Source organism: Amia ocellicauda, chromosome 4 (assembly GCF_036373705.1).
Source record: "Amia ocellicauda isolate fAmiCal2 chromosome 4, fAmiCal2.hap1, whole genome shotgun sequence".
Lineage (NCBI taxonomy): Eukaryota > Metazoa > Chordata > Actinopteri > Amiiformes > Amiidae > Amia > Amia ocellicauda.
This window is the reverse complement of record NC_089853.1, coordinates 15,726,142-15,750,664: the sequence shown is the minus strand read 5'-3', so window position 1 is coordinate 15,750,664 and position 24,523 is coordinate 15,726,142. Positions and strand designations below refer to the sequence as shown.

At 38.7% G+C, this 24,523-nt stretch overlaps 1 protein-coding gene across 4 annotated transcripts in view; it reads right to left on the bottom strand.

Annotated features, from left to right (window-relative positions):
- The window catches only part of LOC136747844 (GTPase HRas), a 36,467-nt gene extending 12,283 nt beyond the window's left edge, over window positions 1–24,184 (bottom strand). For 2 of the 4 annotated variants that reach the window (XM_066701096.1, XM_066701095.1), the window contains exon 1: window positions 23,918–24,183. The gene's annotated coding sequence lies outside the window, so the exon portion shown is untranslated. Of the gene's footprint in view, window positions 1–23,913 lie in introns of all 4 variants that reach the window. The other 2 variants (XM_066701098.1, XM_066701094.1) reach the window with 2 other exon arrangements.
- Between the last annotated feature and the right edge of the window lie 339 nt (window positions 24,185–24,523).

The following is a 24,523-nucleotide window of genomic DNA, read 5'->3' as shown; positions in this document are numbered from 1 at the left end:
GAAGACTGTTACAAACAAACTGATGGGCGTTGTGTTTCTAGCGTTCTTCCGCTAGCACATGGGGCCATATTCATAAAGCATTTATTACCATTGCAACATTTACACAGGATATGCAATAAGTCTCTCCTTTTAGGCACTTTGAAGGTTCCTTTTTAATGTTGTAAGTACATTTATCATTTAAATAAATAAATAAATATATGGTTGGATTAGTATGTTAGAAAATGCGTTTTGCATAAAGCCCTCAGTGCAAATTATGCATGCTTCTTCTCATTACTTAATCATCAATTTCTTATTGTTGGTAGTCACTCGAGTAAAGATATGAAAATACAATGATAAAGAAGGCTTTAAATGAATGATCAAAATGTTTTATAAAAGCCTATTGTTTTTGTACAGAGCTCAGTACCATCTATCTGTATATTTATAGATGCGATTGCAAGGGCCCAAAATGCTACACGCCAGATCTGCAGATGTTCCAAATGTAGTGGCCTTTCAGTAGGTTTGAATGGAGATTTTAAACAAGAGTTGCTCTTTACTGCACACAAGTTCTCTCTTAACTAAGCTCCGATTAATTCTGACCTTGGGCCACACTACCCTGTTAGGTGCTTGAAAATCATGTTCTCTGTTGTTAACCTTAAGGAAGGGAACAATAGTGGTCAGAACCTAAAAACAAACCCTGGGAGAGTCCTAATTTTATAACAGTAATCAGAGTTTCTCCTCAATATTGTCACTTGAGGATAACCATAAACACAGAGTCACAGAGGAAAGGTCATAGATGGGGACACTTCAAGTATTTTTGAGGTGTGATGGCCTATTCCCTTTAATCCAAGGAACACTAACCTTCTGCAAACGGAAGAACCAACCAGGTTACTGCTCTGTGCCCTTCTTTAAACCTAACTAATTGTATATATTTTGAACAGGTCTAAACCCAGTCACAAAAGTGGGAGTCGCTTGAACAAATAAAATAAAGGTGTCGTATAAATTTTAGTTGCCTCCCCCTACTTTACATCACAGTGTGCCTAAAGACTACTGGAAGGTAGTCACTGAGGTAACTGCTTCTTTAGCTCTCCATGCATCTTTAAAGTTTAATCTAAAAACAAAAAAATTTGCAGATTTTGCAGAATGTAATAGATTTTTTTTTTCCTTTCTTGATAACCCTAATTGCAATCTTAATGGTATAATATAATTCTGACACAGCTTATTTGTTCAATTAAGTATTTTAGAGAAATTACAAGGAAAACCTACATTAATCAATGTCCCTGTCACCCAGACACCCCCCCCCCACCCCCATTACAAAATTGATATATAAAATTCAAAATCAAATCAATCAAACTTGCATTTTCACAAAAGTCTTTAGAAACAGACAATTTAAACAGGCCCTAGACAAATCAGCTAGATTTGGGCTCTACAGTAGCAGTTTGTTCAGTTATGTTTAACTATCTTGCCCCTCCATCAACACTTTTTATTTCAGTTGCAATGAACATGAATATACAATACCTTAAAGCCAACTGAATATTTGATTGAATTAAATAAACCCACATACAAAACCACAGTAAAGCCAAGGGGGTGGTTCTATAATTGCTTAGAGAGCTCTATTCTCACAACAGGACACCAGCACCTTTCCGGGAAGAGCAAGGTTTGACAAATGGGATTCTGTGATTTGCAAACACTTTTGCTGCAGAGTTCAGGGCTATTGTTCTCTAGAACACAGTGTTCTCCTCTGCCAGGTAGTGGCTGCTGTATGTGGGCTGAATTTTCAGATCGAGAAAAAAGGGAAAAGAAAAAGGAGATGAGAAAGAACAGACAGATAGACACAGGCAGAGACATATGGCCAAAGGCATGGCCACAAACACAGGACAAAACCCAGACATTTTACAAATGCAGCACAATGTGTTTAATACACACAGAGTAATAACCATACAGAAATAAATTAATGTCCATTGTATTGTTACAAGTGCAGATGGTCTCAGTCTGAATGGAAAACAAATCTTGAAAATATCACCAAATGCAAGAATAAAGCAGGGCAGACACTCTCCATAACAGCAACAGCCATTTAGGAGTAAATACAGTAAACAAGCCACAAAGTCTACTGTAGCATGTCCTCAGAAGCAGCCTGGGAAAGAAAATTAAATAATGTACTGCATTCAGGAAAGCAAACCTACTAAGAAAAGAAAAAGGCAAAGCTCCTCTACACAAGTTTATTTAAGTTCAGTTTACAAAGCATCCATTTCCTAAGACTGGGCAACTTTGACATTAGCTTAATTCACTTCACTGAGCAATAATGGGATCCCTGCTTTAAACCCACCTGTCTGACTTGACGAGTTTCTAAGTCTATTAATACAGCAACAGCTGGCCCGCGTCACCACATTTCACCGGTCTCATTAATTCCAGAATCTCAACAGCAATTAGAAACCGCCTCTGGAAAGTCTGCCAGTCTGTGATAACCAGAGCTGTCAGTCAAGATTGCCACGGGTCCAGAGGCCCCTGAGGGAAATGGTCGAGAACAAAGGTACTAATGACAGAGACCATCAGGTGATTGTGAGTCCGCCCCTGCTTTGTAACAGGGTGTGCTCTTCCAATGACAGTACTTGGCATTTGAAGTACCACCAATCTTTTACCTATATTTAAAGAAAACCTGCTCTACACTCACAACAGGGCAAAACATACACCTAAACACCATGCGTTTAATAACAGTTTGGGCCATGAAGACACATGCTCTGTCAAAAATGGATGCGACATCATGGAAATCCAAGTAGGTACATTTTACTAAGGGCAAAGGCTTCTTCAGTAGAGCATCTATGGGTCTCCTAACTGACCCAAGTGTGGAAAGCTGTTGTTCCAGTTGGAATGCAGGAATCGTCCCATAGCCTAAACATCACTGGTCTCAACCTGTACGTCAGTCCAACTGAGACCAGGATTCCTCAAGCGTGGGCGTGGCATATGTGGAGTGGTTCTGGGGTTGGGTCAAATCATGGCTCGAGGTTTATAATGCATGTGAGTACCCCCCAAAATTATCAGAAAAGCTGCATGAATCCTCCCTACAAAGCACGTCTAAGCTGTCTACATCTTTCGTAGGAGAACGTTCATGGCTTAGACATGATGTTGACGAGTTCCATCATGTAAAATTGCACTGCACCTGCTGAGGAACATCTAATGACAAGAGATTACACAGCGTGCAATGTTCGAAAAGGGCCTGATCGATATCCTCATCGTATTTGGCCAGAATCAGCCTGCAAAATCATTGTGCCCTGGCAACATCAGTAATGTTGTGTACATTGGTGACTGTAAAAGGCAACACAGAATGTCGAGGAGTATGATGCTAAGCATTAGGGACATTAGGGATGACTTTGTTTTGGTTTTGGTTTTTACATGCATTTGATCTCAGAGAACCAGCAACAGCAGAGATATTTTCGGTCTTGTGCACGAACAGTAACACTTTCAGTGCACAAACGACAAGCAGAATCAAAATCACTGCATGTGGGAGTTAAGGGTCATTCTGCAACTTATGAATACTGATACTATATAATCTGTTCTGAAGAGTCTGAACCCTTTTTACATTGTGGCAAAAAACACAACAAAAACAAAACATTTAAGGCCTCAAAAGATGCCTCAAACCTACGAGGTCCGGACTGCTGGTATGCCTTGCATCAGAGCAGACTTGCATTTACTGTAATGAAAGGCATTTTGAATTGTGATGCTCCTGGGTTTTGCTGCATTAGTCACCTTAAGACTCAATAATGATGATTTGATAATAATCCAAACTTGATAATGCTTGATAAATGGCAATACGGAAATCAAGGCACTGCACACCCTTCATAATCATTCAGTCCTATTACATTGATTAGCCATTGGAAAAGCAACCATATTAAAACCACAAAACCAACCATGAAAATAGGCCAGGTAAACTGAATAATTCTGCAGGGGGTTTGATTGGTGGTCTCCACTGAAGCTTGTGCTAGGTCCTGATGTGAGGTATAAGCTGAGCAAGGGTTTTTTGTTGGCATTTCTGTGCAAGAGGACCTCGATGCCGAGCACATATGAAGCTAAACAGAACTTGCTCTTGGTTCTAGCGACAAATCTGTCCTGAAACAGATAAGAAAATCACTCATTGAGACATGTACAAAAAATTGAAATCTAGGACAAATAATAACAATGGTTCCTGGAACAAGATCTGGGATGTGTCCAACAAAATGGCTTCACATATTATATATATATATATAAATAAAATAAAAACTTCCCAAGATACAGAGATGCCTTGTTTGTTAAGAATTCAGTGTTAGCACTTTGAACAACAACTGTCCAATAAAGGAAATAATTATTCCATACTCATTTACTGCACTTACACTGAAAAGCAGTCAAGCGGGAGAAAAATACTGACAGCTGATAGAAAGACCATACTTCCCAGCTGTAGGTTTCAGTCCGTTACATATAAGAACATCACAGTATGAAATAATAAATAAATAAAAATGATTCTACCCCCATCCCTCTCAAGGTCAGAGTTGTGCACATCCAAATATGATCACAATTGGTATAGAAGTATGGGCTGCCATTGGGAACACTCAGGTTGGAAAATGTGAGAGTCTTTGGGAGGAAAGAAAGGGGGTTAATAAAGCTCATTTTTGGATTACCAACTGGGTTAAGCAGACTATTTTAGCTTCTTCTTTCAGACAATGTGCCCATGATACTCCAAAGTACATTTCTTTTAGGTTAAATTGTAGAAAAAAAGATTAATCACATGCACATCTAAATATCTTAGAGGGTGCTGGGTATCGAAAACGATCATATAGAATAAAAAGAAAAATACCTGCACACTTACTACAGCTCCAAAAAACAAAGTATTTAACCCATGCTTCACAGGTTTTTAGCATGTTTGTAGCTACTTACGACCACCATTAGTTATTTCAGATTTAGCTCACTGCGTGCAAAACAGTAAAGCCTACCAGCTCCAAAATTCATCTTCACTGCCTTCACAAACCTCATACCGACCTCCTCTGTCACAGATCTTGCTTCGTCAACATAAACTAAACTATAGTGATTATTCTGGTAGTTAACAAAACATAGCTAGACCAAAACTGGAAGTGGGCCACTATTAAGGGCAAAGATAGAGGCCTAGTTCCCTTCTTAAAAGAACCCCCATAGTTATTGAATACGATTTGCTAAATTTCATAAATGGATACTGAAACCCCCAATTACTTTTAAAATAAATAAGTAAATAAAATCATTTGATTTGAAGCACAGTAACTAAAACAAATTTTAAGTCCAAAGAGAAGTAGAAAAATTATACAATTAGTCAGATAATGAGACCAATTAACTAACAAATAAGTCTGAGAAGCACAAAGAGGGTATCCGGCCCACCTATCCCATGTAGTTCCTTGTCATTATTCAGTCCCATAACTATATTCATCCTGAAGGAACCCAGAGAGATGGCTTCAGCCACATGACTGGAAAAAAAACCCACCAGAAAACAAATCTAAACCCAGGTTACAGGAAATCATAAAACGGTGAAATCAGGTTTCTCAAAACAGCAGAAGCTCATGAGCAACCGAGGCATCTGCTGCAGCTCAGCCTGTAGAAGCAAAAATGTCATCCACTTTCAGAGAATTGAATTATCAGAGCCCGGTGACATCATCCCAGGGTCGAAAGAGGAGCTCGATGTGGAGCTTTTCTAGTCTTGTGGGACTCAAGCGATAATCCTCTCCAGGACACACGATATTCCCCCCCCCCTGCCCTTGATAAATGGTTCCATGCCTGTTCAATTACACAAGAGGAAAACGGTCAGCTCCCCTAAAAATAACAAAAGATCCATTAATACACCAATCACAAATCATGTATTGAGATCTGAAAGAGATGCAAACAATCTGAAGATAAAGTAGTACATTGTTCTGCCTGCACTGTATATAAATTCATTAAATATGCCATTTGAACCAGTAATATTATAATAGCTATAATAGCTATTACACTACTGCAGTTCATCATGAATTCTGCATCTCACTAGAATTGCCTCCACATTTGCTTACATTTTGCAAAAGTAAATATCATTACACATATTTTACAGCACACAAGACGGCTCTGTTGAACAGACACTGCAATCTCATGTCACTGTCTGATATTCAGAAGGGCAGACCAAAACATGGAGATCTATAAATACAGTGAGAGCCTAAAGTATTCACAACCTTCTTTTAAAACTAATTTTCTTCAGTGTAGTTTCCTAAATATTTCTCATTAAGCTATACTAATGATTTATTTTGTGGTTTGTTCTAAAGATTCAGCTTTTACAAGGGCAAAGATGCCAGCTGAGTGAACACAGTTAAGTGGTGGGTAAATTGTCAATTGCCACTGCATAGAAAGCTCTGGCTCCTCAACCAGATGAAGACCCTCAGCTATACCCCCAATCTCTTGCTCTCCTTATCTCTTTGACATCTGTTAGATCCTTACTCTAGTCAACGCCTGGGCCAGGCCCCAGTTATTACAACTGAAAATCTTTCCTGGCTGGCACGGCCAAAAACCAGCCACCTTCAATACAACCAATGCTGCTCACCTTGCCATTGCTGCTTCTGTGCAACGTATCAGATTCAGACATTGTACCGACTACTTCTCTCTGCACTCATCCAAGTTCTTGTCAATGCATTCTCATTTCTCCTGCCCTTTCAGGCAGTTTGCCTCAGTTACTCCCATTAAAAAAAAAAAAATGTATTATAGAATTGTATGGTGAATTCCTCATGCAGCAGGTGAAGTTCAGATCAAACGATCAGATCTGTGGACCCCCTTCAAAATAATCAATATATAGATACAGAAAACTTGGTAGCTATGACAAAAATGACACTTAAAAATAGTATAGTGCAGTTAAAGAGCACAGAGACATTGCAAGGCTAATGCTATTCGTAAGCAGCATGCCATTTGCACCTAATTTCAACTCCACATTGTGTAGAATGGGGACTTGCCTATCAAGACTAAAAACAAAAGCAGCAAATTAAAGTGAGAGCTCAAAAGGTTTGAACTTTTTATCTGTGAGGAAACGCTTAAAGAAAACTGGGCGAGAGACTGTGGAAATGTTTAGTGATGCCTAGAGTTAAACATGGAGGCGGCATTCTGACGTTTTGGGTTTGTCTTGTGGTGGACAAACAGGAGATACAGTAAAAATAGAAGATGCCATTAGAAAAGAAACTATAATTTCCTACAAAGGTTGTGGTTGAAAGGTTTGTTTTTCAGCATGATAATTCATCTAAACACATGCCCTCAACCTTAATTACTGAACGTCCCAGAGAAAAACAAATGGTTTTGAAACGGATGCCCTGGCTCCTCGTCCCTTGGCTTTAACCCCATTTAAGGAATGAGCTTCAAAAGATTAAAATGAGCAAGAATATAATCTAAGAAATCTGGAATAAATGGACAAAACAAATAAATATTGCCTATAGAAGAAGCATCTGTGATGTCTAACAAAGCAAGATGTTTTAATCTTGAGACGTTTACAAAATGTCAGCAAAACATTCACTGTTGCATTTGCTTGAGATCGTCAATCATTTCTCTTGCCTGTCCCATAAGCTTGACTTTTAGACTTTTGCAAAAATAAAAATAACTCTGAGAGAGAAAACAAAAGTGCAATACAGGCAGGTACAAACTAGATGAATCTAAATCTATTGGTTAAAAATCAAGATTTAAAATGCTGCAAAGGATTATGGATCACAGATATACAGTTAGGCACAAAGTTTGAACCTTTATAAATGAGAACAGGGATGAGATTTACTTGGAGGAGACTCTCGCTGGAATACCGTGTACCTGGAAACCACCTCTCCCTTCTCCCTCCTGCCGGGCCTTCAAGGCTCAAAGTATCAGAGGAATATCCAGAAGAGAGCAGCAAAAACACATGGAGCCTATAGGGAAAGTGCTCTGGCAGCGGCAAAATCCTAAAATAATTATTTGCAAACAAAGAACATGATCAATAATGCAACACTACACTAGTATTCAAGTGTATCAGCATACATTTAAGCACAAATTATGATTTCAGTCAGACACTGTCATTTGCCCTTTCACCCCATGACCTACAAAAATATACTAGAATAGGTAGTTAATTTTAGCAACTCAATACATACTCTGTATTTTATAAGTATGGATAATAATTGTAAAACTTGACCTAATAAAATATTCCCTTTTGATCAGGCCGAGACATTATCTTGGGACTCCTGATTCCCTCCTCTTTTAACTACTATCCAGCTATAGTAGGATATATAGAACTAAACATTTAACTTCTTTATTTTTTAGAGTTTGAAATGCAAAGCAGTAATCCTGCAACTGCCGAGGACCACAATCATGTTAAGATGCTAAATTTAAACACAGCAAAAGAGAGACGTACTCTTTTTGAACACACAAAACCCCTTATGAGTCGCATCACTGCTCCACACCTGTTTAGAAGGGAGACCTACCAGAGCTTGTGACTTTATGACATATCCATAATCTCCATTCTCTTCACTCCCTGATCAACAATAACAAAGAAAAATGTTTTCCAGACACAATTTACAATTCAATGAATAGACAGCATTCAAGTCAGTGCCCTGCCAATTCGATCATATTTATGTCTAAGCACATCTTTTCCAGTAGGTTTTGAAAAGGTTAGTTTCACTCAATTCTGAAAGTTTATCCTAGAGTTTCTTATTTGCTTACAATAGCTAACAAAGGCAGGTAAATATTATTCCTCTGCAGAACACGGAATGAAGCAAAATGTCAACTTTATACCTGGGAGTAGGGCTCTATTAATAGAAACATGTGGTTACTGTATATAATGTACTCTTTTTCGGTGAATTCAAGGCAAAAATACATGCCCTTCACCTGTCACGCATCTGAAAAGCCCTTGTTCATTGCATCACCAGCCTGGGCTCGAGCAAGGTTTGTGATGCTTCACTGCAATGAATTACAAATACTGGTTTCCTGCTTGACAACAGGCACTACTATAAAGCATTGAATCAAGACCTTCTGCTGTAAGCGAATGACGATCTGCATGTTAAGCAATATCCTGGGATCTGGAAAGTCCAGCCCCATTTCTAAGGGTGTTATTTTGGAAACGGGTTTCTCATTGCAAACAAAGTATTAACAGTAGTTACAAGAACAACATGTAGGCATCAATGTTTCCCAATAATCGTCAAAGCCTGCCTGTGTGTAACAAGAAGGTACTCGTTTTTTTGTTTAGTTTTTTTCACCTTGTGGAAAATAATTTGCTTCTGACCTGCCTGTGATTAATATTGATGGGAATGATCTTTCACAGGCCATAATGGGTGTAATAATGACTTATGATGAAGTTCAAATTAGTTTAGAAACTGTGAGTAAGTGTAAAACTATACAATTCATAAATCTACACCAAAGAGAACTGCAAAAATAAGTAGTTCAAATGATTTTAAAAATCTTGAAACCACTTTTGGGAAAATCATTTTAAAATTTCTATTAATAATCCAGGCCTAATAGAAATGTATACGTTTTCACATTGTTACATAACAGACTGCCCTAATCATATTCTAGTCTGCATCCCTAATGGAGTTAGTGCAAGATTTGGTTTTGGCTTAATTTTAACTCCAGTAATGAATGCATTGTGTCCCCAAGAGAGACTACCTGGGTATCACAATTGTGCAGTTCATCTATAGCATAGCTCCAATGAAAGGGCCCAGATTTTGCAAATCGAGATTGACTGCCAGCAATAAATCCAAGTTTATGGTAGGTTTGGACATGTCTAGGGCTTGTTCAACAGGGAGAGTTTATTTAAGGCAGGCCTAATGAGAGACCCAAGGAGGCAAGGATTTAGATATAATAGCACACACCTTGTTTTTCCATTAAAGATATGCGAAATTCCGAAAACCTCACCAGTTTTGTCAATTAAAAAAAAAAGTCATGCAGGCCAGAAAAAGGCAGCGAGAATACAAAAACAAACAGCGCTCGCATGTACAAAAATGATCTTGGACAAACAAACAAATGAATCTTTAATAATCCAACAAGAACTAGCAATAGTGGTTTGGGGCCGAGTGTTTGTTCAAACGCAGGCAGGCCATAGAATCCTATGGAGAAACTCAAGCCCATCCCCGTCTTATTCACGAAAGACAACAAAGCCTTACTGTCAGAGGCCAAACCTTCACAGAAGCCTGCATTTGACTTGCAGATTAACAATTAGTGTGTCTTCATGCCGAGACTCCAGAAGGATTTTAATTAGCCCCACATCAACAGTGCCGGTCTGAAATTGTCCTCTTTTGGGTACAAAATAAATACATGAACAAACAAACAAATGATTCCAAGATTCTGGCTGCGTTTCAATTTCTTCTTTCATGTTATTAACAAGGCATTCCTTTACATGTTGTCTACCAGTGTTGGATTTTCTCGTTTCATGCCAAGGGACTATTATATTTCTTACTTAAACATATGTATTTATTTATTTTAGGTAAACATTCAAAATGCCAATTAAAAACATGCAAAGCCTATTTACTACAGAAAACAATGCACTTGTTTTAGTTGTGTTAGGGAAAAACAAAAACAGTAATGGTCAAATTAAGGTGATTTAATGAAACAAGGACCATGACCTTCAGAAGAATCCAAAATAGGGATAAAGCCATAAGGATGACCATATTCAATGTACATTTAAAGCAGTCTATTATAATCCATACACATATACAACCACAGAGCTTACATGAATGTTGTAGTTGTTTTGTTTTTATTTTAACCATAAGACATTTACTCAATTAGAATATCTTGTGCAAAATGCTTGTTTAGACTAGTTTGTTTTTTGCGTTTCCATTTGCGCCGCTTCATTTTCACCAAAAATACTTTAACCAATAACTGCATTATGAAGGTGAACTATACCATTTGTAACCCAAAACTGCTAATAAATAAAACTATACAGAAGTAGGTCAAGTTTTCTTTGTCATCTTGGAAAGCATGTAATAACTGATCTGTTCATTTGCAACATTTATAGTGCCATTCCTTATGGACAAACATTTGCATGCAGAATGTGGAATTCCTGGTAACATTCTTTAGCATTAGACATGCACCTTTTAAAAAAAAAATTCAACCTCAACCATTTAGGGTTTTCCTCAGACAAACATTGCCATTTTACAATGGCAATTCTACACAACCCTGCATAGAAACCGATTAACCGTGTATTTCATTTTTAAGAAGTCTGACACATGGTCTTCATTTTATAATAAAATGTTAATCCGAATACTGCAGTTCTGTGAACCCATTTTAACTGACAAGGAACATTGAAAACAAAAGTTTCTGTAAGGCAAAAATGTTAATCAAAATTATTTTACAGCTTCAAAAAATACAAGATTACAAGACAAAGACTAAGAAACCAAGTGACTTAAGCAAGCAACATTAAAAAAAAATTGCCAATAAGTAAACAAACACAAAGATGCATAACCTTGAAATTACAAATGTCTTGGGGGTGTATGGGACTCTGATGGCCTACAGGACACAATCAAGGTCAAAAATAAAATTATAGAAATTGAATTTTGTTTACAGTCAGTAATAAACACAGTGCTTCCAACTTTGGAGCATAATGCCATTATACTGTATTTAGCAGGCTCTCAGTCCCTTTACCGATATATATATATATCTATATATATAGATATATATATAGCTAAAAACCTCAAGCTGTAGAAATGAACAGCTCATTCTGAAACCGTATCGGCCCCTGGAATACGAGGATAATCTTACTGGACAGCTCACTGAGGCAGCAAGCTGGCTGTTCTGGACATGTGTCAACAGCACTTTCCCTGTGAGTGAAGCCAGCACGACATAAGCAACCAGGACAGGAGGAAAGTGCGCCTTGTGTTTGATTTAATCTCTCTCTTTTGATGGACCTCTCTTCAGAATTTCTGAATACGGTTAGGGCTTATCTATTCTCAACACTCTAGTACCTAGAAAACACAGCTGGTCAGCTCACCTACCTATAATGTATTCAGGGTTCGCTTTGCAAAGTTAAGTTACTTACTTTTTGTTACAGCCAGCTAGGTTCAATTTTATGGTTGGCCGCAAAGAAGGATGGATGCAAAGTAAAATTGTGATTGCAGTAGTTTTATTAGTTCTAGAAAACTCAGTATTACCTTAGCAGAATGACAGACACTTTAGTGGTAATAAAAAGTATAGCTTATTTCCCCCCCTCCATCTTATCAATTGCCTGTGTACGTCAATATTTACATTGACTAATACACTTTCTTTATGTAACAAACATATACCCACAACATACCTTGCGATAATGTACAAAATGTTACTATATGAAACAGGTTCACAAGGGTCCAAGTTTATGATGGTAAAAAATTACAACACACATTTGGCAATGGGAGTGACCAACCCCTGTAGCAAAGGGGGAAGTTACAAAACACTGTGGATTTTAGTGCATTATCCCATTTAATTTATGCCATTATCCTTATAACAGTTTTGTTTTGTTTCATACAATTGATTCTGGCAACAGGAGAAGGAGGAGGGGTTTTGAATCAATGTCAGCAAACAGGAGTTGGTACTTTTACACCGCATCATGTTACATGGGATATTTACAGACAAAATGGCAAGAGTTTAAGTGAAGGCATCACACACTCTGACATTCACAACAACTGCACAACAACAAATGCTGGCCTATACATTTATAAGGACCACTGATAAACTATAACAGACTATACGTTTTAAATTTGCCTTATTAGGCATGGAGAGATGCACTAACAATGCAATGTGTTCAGAAATCCCGTGGATGAATAATATGTCCAATTTATCTTTGTTAAAACAGCACTTTGCACATCTGAAGCAAAAGGCCTGTATCCTCCCGCTTAAGTGGGTTATAGATCCCAAGGGAGTGATGTGCTTATGGGGGAATTTACAGATTGCTGGGCATTAACATTAAATTGAGAAGAATACAATCCTTCACAATGTAGAATTAAGTCTGCAAGCCTAGACCTCAAAGACTCGAAGAAGGAATTTGGAAAGATGGTTTTAAAATTAAAGCTCAAATGAAAATGAGGCTCCACCCATCTTCAAGAAACCTGCAATCTTATATCCATCCATCCATCTTCAAAACCGCTTATCCTGGTGAGGGTCAGACAGAAAGACACAGACACACAGGGCAATTTAGGAGAGACCAATCAACCTAACCCGCATGTCTTTGGATGGAGGGAGGAAACCTTATAGGGGTGTCCAAATTCTAACAGAGAATGTACGGGCCTACAAAAATAAATACACCCTCCAATAAACCCCAAATGTGTTGAATCGACGGATCCCTAGTAAAGTATTTATTGACCTACACATGGCTGACCAGCCTTCCATTGCTGGTGATGGATTAACTGCTAGAACCCTTTCACTAGCAAAGATGAAAACATCCCCACTCTTTCTGAAAATGTAATCTGACAATTTTATCTCTACAGTGCAAACAGCAAACTGGACACTGGAGAGTAGCAAACTTCTGTGGCCAGTCCCTACCCACCCTAACTGACCAAGCAGTCTGCCTTGGAGTACCACAATCATACAGTGAGTTGACAAAAAAAAAAAATACATTTAGAAAAAATGTTTTGGGTTATACATGATAATCTCCCATCTCCCCCTGCTGGAGCCCGAGTTCAAGATCTTTTAACCTTTTAACGAATGGTTGTTTTTTGAAAAAATGAATTTTAATTGTTTTTAAAGAATTAGTTGATTTTAAAAGGCACTTGTTTTGTTTTGGTTGGTTTTGTTCTGTTTTTTTTTTTTGTCAAATACATTGGCCGTTTGGTTTTTAATTATAAATGCATCAGACTGTTTTGTTTTTGTTTTTTATTTTATGGTTTTATTTGTTTTATGATTTATCTGATGCATTTTCAGTTAATTTCAATGTATTTGACTATATTGTTAAATGGTTTTATTTGGCAGTATTGCCTTTAATCACAAGTTTATTTGATTTATTGCACATGTTTAATTGAGTTCATGGATTTTGGTTCATTTTTAATCACATTAACATTTTAAAAATTTTAAGTGATTTTACAAATTGTTTAAAAAAAATTTAATAATAAGTATTACATTTTTTTAAATGTTTTTATTATATTTTGAAATGTAAAATACTAAAATCAAATAAAACAGTATTTTATACATGATAATCCTATTAAAGCTTTGGTTATATTGTGCATTATATGGATCTCTCAGAAAGTTCTTGCTCCCCTACATAGACATTGGTTGAAATGCAGGGCACAGTATACACCTATGCAGTACTCTAATCTGAATACATTTTCAGAAAAGAAAACTCTTTAAAAAGATCTTTTGATTGTGTGATTGTACTCTGATACAGTGTGTAAAACATTAATTATGGGGTAAAAAAAAAAAAAAAAAAAAAAAAGAAAAACCACCCTTTCAGCTCCTGTCAGGCCTACCTTTCAAAGCTTAAGTCACTGGAGGCAGACTGCATCAGCTACCTCAAATCAGATCTACTGTCGAAAAACAAAGCATCAAAAAAAGCTAATGGTCCCAAATTTAAGAACACATTATTAAAAGTACAGAGAAGATGGCTGCATCTCCCCAGCGCATAACCATTTGTGAGTTTAATTGGTTAAGAGATCTACATTAGCAGACCCCGCAAGCCAAGAGCACAGATAATTGATTTTTAATGCAGTGATAATGGTAAGAAGAAACTCTCCTGGGAAAGACAAAGAACGAGACTTGATCGCGGACCAGCAGCTCCCCAACACCCCCCCACCCCTCCTTCCTCAACCCCACACCATTACAGCCTCACTGCAAGAAAACACCACTATCCCTTAAGGATGATTTCTCATTGCGGTTGTATGCCATGTATGATACAAAAAACAGACTGAGCCTAATTTATTTGTCATTCCCCCCCCTTCAGGACAGTGGCAGCGTGGCTATAAATAAGCAGCAGTAGACTTAGAGGGGGAAATGGCCCTGGGGTCCCTTGGATTTTCACAGTGCGTTAGACAATAAGGCACAGCAGCTCACTAGTTAAGGCACGTGCAGCTGACACACTGCATTACATTCTACAAACATTAGTGTAGCAGTCAACGCACACATGTAGGCCACACAAGTCCAGTGTCCAGCCACATTAAAAGGAGCCACCTTCACTTAAAAGCTGCTGAAGCACACGAAAGAGATACCCAAAGACTTTGGAACTTTGTCTCGTCCATTACTCATGTTTACTACCAATAGGCAAGGAAACAGTGTGGGGACTACTGGACAATTTCCATTATTATTAATACAACAGGGCTGCATAAAATTGAAATAAAGGCCCCATGGCCCACTTCATAAAACTCAAGTTTCCTCATTCATTTATAAAGTGTTCCTTGAATTTAAGGACATTGCAGAATACTTCACAAATTGAATTCAGGGGTGGGGGGGAAATGCTATATTTCCTACTGAAATGGGTTTTGTCATGCAACAGTCATGACAGTGTGCAACATACAAACAGTCATGCAACTTCAAAAGAGCGAGTTGGCGATGCTGCCATGCAATTTTAATCAATCGCTTCCTCTGCCTGGCTCACTCCCTTCTTTCTTGCTCACACTTCCAGTCTGCATTTTGGGAAAATACAGAGGGATGCTGCCAGCTTTCAAAGAACGCACACTCTGTGGAGGTGCCAGGGGTTGTGCCCTCATTCTTGCCGCTCTCTCAGCGAGGGCACCCCACACGGAGCGGCGAATGCAGCGCCTCTTTGTTTCAAGGTACTCAGACCATGCCATTCCTCCGTGCTCCATGTGCCTTTTGGATAAGCACAACACAACACACCACTGGGCAGGAGTCCCAGTCATTGGCAATGCAAAAGAAACCAGAATGGCCTCCACCCACCTCCCCAAAGCCCACAAACCTAATCCCATTCCTGGAGAGCCATTATCCTACAAGTTTGTATGTCCCCTGTCATCAGTGGTCCCCCCAGTGGCCCAGGTTTCTGGTTAATGACTTAATGATTTATTATTTGAATCGACACTGTTCTCACTTGTCCTCTTTTTATAAATCGAGAACATAAGCATATACAAAGTTGACTTCCAAAACAAATTCTATACAGGATTGACTGAATCCTAAACATTCACCGCCTGGGATCCCCACGGACAGAAAATGAGAACCCCTTATCTAATAATTCAATCACTAACTCTCTGGTACTAATGGTGTTTTTGAACCATTAAATCCAATAGAGTTACATGCATCAAAGGCCTGATTAAAGGCAAGAAACATCCCCCCCCAGATGCATTCTTTGGGCTCGACGGAGCTGGACTCCAATCAGTTACTCTATGGTCAGCTTTAGCCAAGGAGTTCCCTGGAGGGGAGGGGAGGGGGGCTGTGAACAACTGATCAAGTATTGTAAGGGCTGGGGGTAGGTAGAAGTCAGTCACCTGGGTAATCCCGAGATCTCCAAGCACTAGCAAACTCCCCGTGGCTTCTCAGAAGCTCAAAAGTTCAGATTGTAAGCAGTTCCAGCTGCATCAAATCCTCCAATTGGAATAACGGCAGTTGGCATTGGCAACATACTTTTCAGAGGGCAAATGCTCAGTAGTAGGACAGGACGCAGCTGACAAACTGTCAATTCCAGATTGGGCGAGAAGAAAAAACAAAAACGGCAAATAAGAAAAAACAGACGATTTAATCAAAACAAAACTGTAAAAAATAAAAGTCTTTAGGATGAGGGCTGGCTACCTCAGCCAGCTGATTTGACTGCTGGCTCCCTGTAACGACATCGTCATTATCTGGATTCGATTCAGCAGCAGAGCTCAAAGGAATCTTAAAGACAAGAATATATGAAAAGGTTACAAATGAAGAGCCCATTTAACTCCTGTGGATGCATGTTTAAATGACTCAATCCAAGAATTTCATCGCACTGCATTTTGAAGGATCATAGGGAGTCCGCTTCAACAACACTGTGTAAAAGAGGTTCATCCTGCTTTCTGTCTAACAGGCACTCTCTCTGCTCTGCACTTATGTCCTCATGTCCCTGTGTCACTGTTGATTGTGAACGAGTCAGGTGGTTTGACTTTTTCAACTCCATTCAGGATCTTGAATACTTCCATTCAAACTCCTGACAATCATCCCTGTTGGAAACTAAAGAGTCTGTGTGGGATGACAACCTCAAGTCTTTGGCCAAAAATCTGTGGATCTAATCCCTCATGACCAAAACTTAAATTAAATAAAAATAAACATATTCAGATTGTTTAAGATATTGGATCTATATTTATCAATTGTGCATGCAGATTTGTTTTATCAAAAATCAGCCTTTTGCATTGTTCATACAATTTATTACTGGAAGCCTTAGTGTAGATATTTAACAACTATGATCCCTTACTCAAGGTAGGATGATGGAAACAGCTACAAAATAATAACTTTTTTGGTTGGGTAAGCAACTTGTTATCAGTATGGAAAACAACATCCTAATTAGTTTAATAATGCAAACTGACGTACAACTGAATGCGGAGATGTTTCTAACACTGCATGTTCATCGTCTCAAGATCCCCAACACTGATTGTAATTCTAAGAAATGTAGAAGGAAGAAGCCATCAACACGCATGCTCTAACTTTAAAAAATAGATGCTGTAGTATTGATAAAATTGAACTGAATTAATTTTAACAGTACAACACAGATCAGATGGTAAAGGATATTTCTGTTCACCTTTTTGATAACCCCCCCACCAAATACTTTCCTGCTGCAGATATCAGTGGTCAACTCCAATGCAAGATATTCCTTGATCTGTTAGTCCATCGCTTAGCTGTTGAAATACCACGGTCCCCCTGCATTGACTTCCTCCAAACAATTTTTGCCCTTTTAATTGACTTTAACAGATTTTAAAAACATGATGCCCCTTGAATATTTGATCAAGAAATATGCTATCTGTGACTAGCCTACATTTTAAAGGCAACTGCCTCAGATAATGAAGATTAAGCTGCATTACCTGGAAAATGGGCAAGCACAAATCTTAAACAAGGCTCACAAAAATTTCATTTCAGCGTAGTGGCGATTCTTAAACGATTACATAAATAACTCAATTTGTTTCTGCAGGACTGATTAAAGTCCTGAACATTTCAGGCAATGGAAGCCTATATGTATTTATTTCTCAGTTACAACTCCATAACAGTTGTTATATTAAGCCTTTACCCAGTGCTTAATTAAATCGGTATCTTTGGTCCAATGCATCAGCTTGTCTAGATCGTTCTCACAGGTCTTCCATATTGTACCTGCTAGAAGCACAGACACACTACCTAGCTGTAAGATGAAAGCTCTACCTTTAAACAGGTAAGTGCTGCTTCCAGCAGGAAACAAGCTATTTCCAAAGGAAGTTTAATCTAATATATCCACCTTCTCTCATTCTCAGTATAGGATTAAGACAATCATACTAGCCTTACCAAAGTCTAAACTGGATGGAAATACATGTGATTTGGCTATTTTTCACTGTAGCGATATTAAATGGTTGAATGCTTCACTGACTGAGTGGTTTACTATGAAGAGGTATGGCTAGCAATGGAAGATGTAAGGTTCTTGTGTAGAAAATTAAATACAAGTTAGCTACTATTTGGTCACTAATCTGTATTTCCACTTAGGACTGTGCGATATGACGATATATATCGTATGACGATAGAAAAACGTCTATCGTTTCATATTATGCTCTATCGTATATATAGTAGTGTCGCAAATCGCACTCTTTACGGCAGTATTTTTCGTTATTAGGACGCTTTGCGTTCTTCCCGGTTCTTCCACACGTGTCAGATGCGCCAAGAAATGAGCAGAAAAACAGACAGACATGAGGAGAGAGACCCGACACACAATAACACACACAACCAACAGACACTTTAATGCGCAAGCGCACACGGTCCGCCCCGCTCTGAACTCGATCTGGAAGCAGCACCCCCCCTACCCCCGCTAATTTAGACGGATATCATTTATATAAAAATTAAAGAATAATAGTTTGTTTGCATTTTAATAAATTGCAAAGCAATGCAAACAGATGCAGAAAGTTTCATTAGATGGTTAAGTGGTACAATAGTTGTTAATAATAATAATAATAATATTTATAACTATTTTGTATTAACACGAGACGCGACAGTCAGAGGAGAAATGTCTCTGTCTAGCAGATGTTAATGCGCCACTATAAACCCGGCTGTGGTAAATATAACTGAATCTGTACCTTTACAGCACATGTGTTGCGGGATTACTATTACTTGTGTTATTGTTGTTATGTGACAGTAAATCATGTGTATATGTATGCATGTATGTATGTGTGTATATATATATATCCCATAACATAACACACGTAATAGTAATCACACACCACTTGCGATGTAATATGTTGCATTCTGCATATATTTACCAAGACAGCCTGCATGTAGTATTTGTTATTTTTGCATATTTAATGATTAACGAAATACTGGTTGTTTGAATGTCTTTGGTCTTATTTTGTAGCTTGATTGGATAAGAAAAGGAAAGAGAGATATTTCGTGTATCGCCCACACTTCTAAAAATAGAGATTTTTAAGTCATATCGCCCAGCCCTATTTCCACTAGATAAATTAATTGAAAGAGATTGGAAAATACATTAATTAAATGCTCACTTTATGATTAGATACCACTGCAATGTGAAGTGTATACAGTAAAGGGAGCTTGCATATCAGACAAATGTATTCTTATTGACCTTCCTTTCCATTTAGATTTATAAGGGTACATAAACATGATTGCTAAATTACAAAAGGATGCTTATAATAAAGTGTAATATATTACTGTTTAATTGCTACAGTTCAAGATAAAGGTGATTTAAAAGAAGTAAGTGTATAATTTGTTAATTTGGTGAAAGAATGCCTCATCCTGAATATCCATGTTAAACTCATTGGCACAACTAGGATGACAGATTAAGCTACCCGTTTGGCATTAAAAGGCAGCTGCTTAATTATATTGGGTAGTGAGAATGATCCTGCTCGAGAAAGGCACTTGTGTTCAATATATAAGAACAAAAAGGCAAAACGCCATACTTATCATTCTAGACTATTCAGAAATTAAATTCAGACAAAGTCTCTTGAAATCACTTGCCATTTGTTCCTGATTTAGCAGCAATCTCAAATCCTATCTCCGGTCATAGCCAGGTTCGAAACCAGGATCAGAATGCAACAGGAGTTCACTGACTCGGAAACCTCTCACTGCCTGGCGATAGCACTATCCAGGAGGGTCACCATTCCAGCACCACAGATGGTGGGGAGATGTTATGGATGCATTACACTCATAAACATGGTCATAATAAGAGCCCATAAGTATTGGAAGGAAGCTAGGTTTGCCACCTGGCCCAATAACCACAGGAGACTAAGACAGCATAAGCTTCTAATGTGAGGTTTTTCCAACGTTTTTCCCCACTGTGTGTGTGCTCGTGTGTGCGTGTGTTGTCCATTTCAGTAGCCAATTTAAAATGTCCCTTCATTTCTGTGACCCGAAACCCGAAAGAGTACACATTCACAAAGCCAATGAAACACACTAACATTTCTAGATTTGCAGATTGGGATAAGCACACAAAATCAGCATTTCGTTTATTTCCTGTCAGTCTCAGAATCTGATCAAAAGGGTTTTCGTTCCATTTCCCCCTTCTTAAATACTAAACAGCAGTATGGTGAGTCAACCCTTCTGGTCACATGAATTGAAGGACTAGATCATATACATACTGTTATTTTTTAATGTACGGATATATTCAAAAATAAAAAATATTGTAAACAAAATTCTACAAAAGAGGATTGTGCATACGTAGTAGACAATGCTCTCCATGTAGGTCTACACTTCCTCCAAATCAGTTAAGTATTTTGATGTAACTTGTTAGAACAGCCCACTAACGAGTCTAACCAAACAAAAATAAATAAAAGATCACAAAAAAACATTAATATGGAAGACATTGAGTTGCCCAGGTTATCATGGGCACTTGGAAAAGATCAGCATACTTTATTTTGTGTCATTACCAAGTTAGCAGCGTCATCCTGTCTGCTAGACTAGAACCACCATGAAATAGCCTAACCCCAACCAAAGCTATATGGTTTAAAATCACAGCACAAAACTGAGCAAAAACTATGATGTTACAGTGAAAAGTTTTGGTTGCAATAACTGTTCTTTATTACTTAAAGGCAGATTCGAAACAACCAGTACACAGATTTAATACATGATAACTGTCTTGCTAGATTGAGTTTTTCTAACAATCCAAACAAAGAGTTTCAAAGCCTGAGATTATACACTTTCACTGCAAGGCTGTGAAACACCAGATGCATGTAAATTGTATCCAATACACCAAGTTAAAAGGAATTGATGACAGTCAGTCACTTCAATATAAAATATGTACATCTCCATAAACCACAAGCAAGAATGTGGTTTTATTTTCTCACAGTGTACTGCAGAAGTCAGGGTTTTGCCTGGGTGCTTTTCATAGGCCTGTAACCCACAACTACAGCTAAACAATTGTCAGCACAAAACCTTTAAAAAACAAAAAGAAAAAGGAACTACTCTTCCTGTACACCACACAACATCTTGACAGACAGGAGGTTCGCAGACCTGAAGTAGATAAAACAGATTCCCCCCTCCTCCACCCACTGTCAGACATCAGGTGCTGTATGAAAACCAAAAACAACTACTTTCATACAAACCCGATACATCCCAATGAAGCTCAGATATGCAGCGGGGGCTATATAAATACAGCTGCCTCATCAACTCTTCTTAAGAGTAAACTGTCACACTAATACAGTTTATTTAGATAAAGTACATAAGGGCACAAAATGCCTTTTTATGGCACAAACCTAGAGGAGTGATATCACTGCATGATGCGTGATGCTCCCCCCGTCAAACCTCCGCAGTGACCACGGAGACTGGGAGCATCACTCCGAGATCGGAGTCACAGCAGCACTGCAGCACACGTTTGGTCTCCAGCTGCTGTCCTGGGCACACCTTGGCATTCCTTGAATCATGCATTGCAGACTGGCACCAAACTCACTAAGCCAAAACAATACTGGTGTAGGGGATGTGCACACTCTTCAAAACCCAGGGCAATGATGTCAGCACAACACACGCCGGTACATGATGAGTCCTGCTCTGCATCTAAATTGCTTTGTCATCTCCATCTACACTTCAACCCCTCCCACACAGCCCTGAGCAAAGCGCTGGCTAAAAGGAAAGTATTGTTTTTCAAAATGACAACAAATATGTATGCAAGGTTCATTATATACCTTAAACTAAGCATTAGATGCTAGGATAATAGCATGGGGGAAAAGTACTATCAAAGATTCATGTTATGCTGTGAAATCCAGTCGACCTCGAGCTTCTCTTGGTATATCATATTCAAACCTAGTCTTGAATCAAAACCGAAGAGAAAGGAAATGGAGACTTTACCTAGTTGCCCTAGTGGCAAACCAAATGGAAATAATCCCACTTCTGACCTGCCACAGTCATCCTGCTTGTAGAAAGGACAGAAATTGCAAGCAGATTGAACAAAGAAATAGAAAGCCAATGTTGAAACACATAATTGAATAAAGTGTACACAACTGTCATGTAAAACATAAAATAAATACTGTGCTGACAGTATAAAAGAGTGTTGTAAATATTATACTTTAGTGTAAAATGACTCAATATTTTCATGAAAGTCTCAGGTGAATGGGGGTCTGACTGATTTGCAAAAGGAAAGCAACATTTAATTCTGTATTTCAAGGAGTCTGGAATCCATTCTTCTAAAATTCATGCTGAACCGTTTCTGTAAAGAAAATCTATAAAATAAAATAAATAAAAATATGAAATGAGTAGGCATTTCAGTTTTGAAAAAGTAAACAGCACACTAAGCTACCAACCGAATATTGGTCATGTGTGTGACTACAGCACTGAACCTGTGACGACAAATTACAAAGGGTGCTGAACAAGATGTTACTAAGCATCCATTATCATATGTTCCCCAAGTAATGACCCAACTATGAATGAATAATGCGAATAGCTGTATTGGCTGGGATGCGTCTATTATATGATGTGGTGTAAACTTTCATCATTCCAAATTATAGCCAGACTGCAGAAGGCTTCACCCAATTTTATAACCCTCCCGTTTCTTACGGTATTATAATTCATAGCATGCAAGGTGCAGATACATTTAGTTAAGCATTTTATATTTAATTGTGACACAAATCTGTGCTACAACGTAATCGATTACTAATACATTTCACCGCCCAAGTGTGTGGATTTCTGGACATGTCACATTATTGTTGCCATTGATCTCGGTGCGGAAGCTACATAGTGAACATCAAAATAACGGAATCAATTGGAAAATCAAAAATCCAATGCTAAGTGTAGGAATGCGACTTCCGCAGTGCTACAATAATAAGCTTTCAGTTTTGCTCTGGCGGGGCGTCACCCTGCTCTGTGCGCTACTAGTGCTACTGTGCACATCCACTGATATTATAAAGCCGCATAGGGACAACATGCAAACTGGCCGTACACACAGATGTGTCGCCGCAATTCAACAGATCATCAATGTAATAACGGTAGAAATGAAGTGCGTTTGATTTTCTACCAACCGTGGCTTGGGTTTTGCATTGAATGTATGCAGCCGGGGGTTGTAAGTTGTAACTGCTGTAGCGCCCCTGCCAGCGCAAGTTAATTGGAGCAGTGAGTGAATTCGGAGAGCATTTGGTTCAATTTGGTGCTTTTAAATGACTCTCAAGCCATCTACCCAAAACTTGTCTCGTTTATTGTGCATTACAAAATATGCAAGGTCAGGTGCGCATTAAACAAATACATAAATAAAGGACATGCGAAAATGCACGGTGTAAATGGAGGCGTTATCTCTCAGAATTAAAAAGGTGCGCCCTCCTTCCTATGCCCGTTTTGATTTTGGCGGATTCCCGGTTCCCCGACGCACAGAAATCCACATTTACCAAGATAAACAGCGAAACGAAGATGCCTTGTGTAGCATCATTAGCTCACAGACACAACAACAACACTTACTTACACTCAGCAACACCGTTTTCCTGGGCACCAGAAGCGCTGCGGTCCCCTGGAGATCTCGGAGTCACAATGTTTAACTAGTAATCCAATGCCAATGGCCGAAGGGTTGCTCCGGTCCTGTTGTTTGTCTCGGCAACGAAGAGACGCAAAGCGCACCGGTTCCGTCCTCTTCTCTCTTCCCCGCCGATGCCCCCGTCCCCGAGCATTAACCCGTGTGTGGCACTGAGGTGTTACAATGTGGCTGAACAATGTGCAAAGACACCACGACAGCCCACGCCCAGCCCGTGACGCGTGGCCGCCCCCACTGGCACATCAATCACGCCTTGCGAGCCGCCGTAGGAAACGGCACCATTGGCTGGTTCCTTTCTGAATTAAAAAGCGGCACAAAGGCGGAGGGTTCAATTGGGCGTCTCCTCATGACAGGGGTAGTGCCGGTTTTAAAGCCCAAATGCCACATTTTGTAAGCTGTCGGTTTGTAGTACATCCCGCAGCCTCGCCTTTGACGTCCGTTATTATTACAAAACATGTTGCATCATATTATCCTGTTTCATTTAAAACTGCGTATGTATCATGCAGGCTTTTATCATTTTTGTCCATTCATTTAATTTTA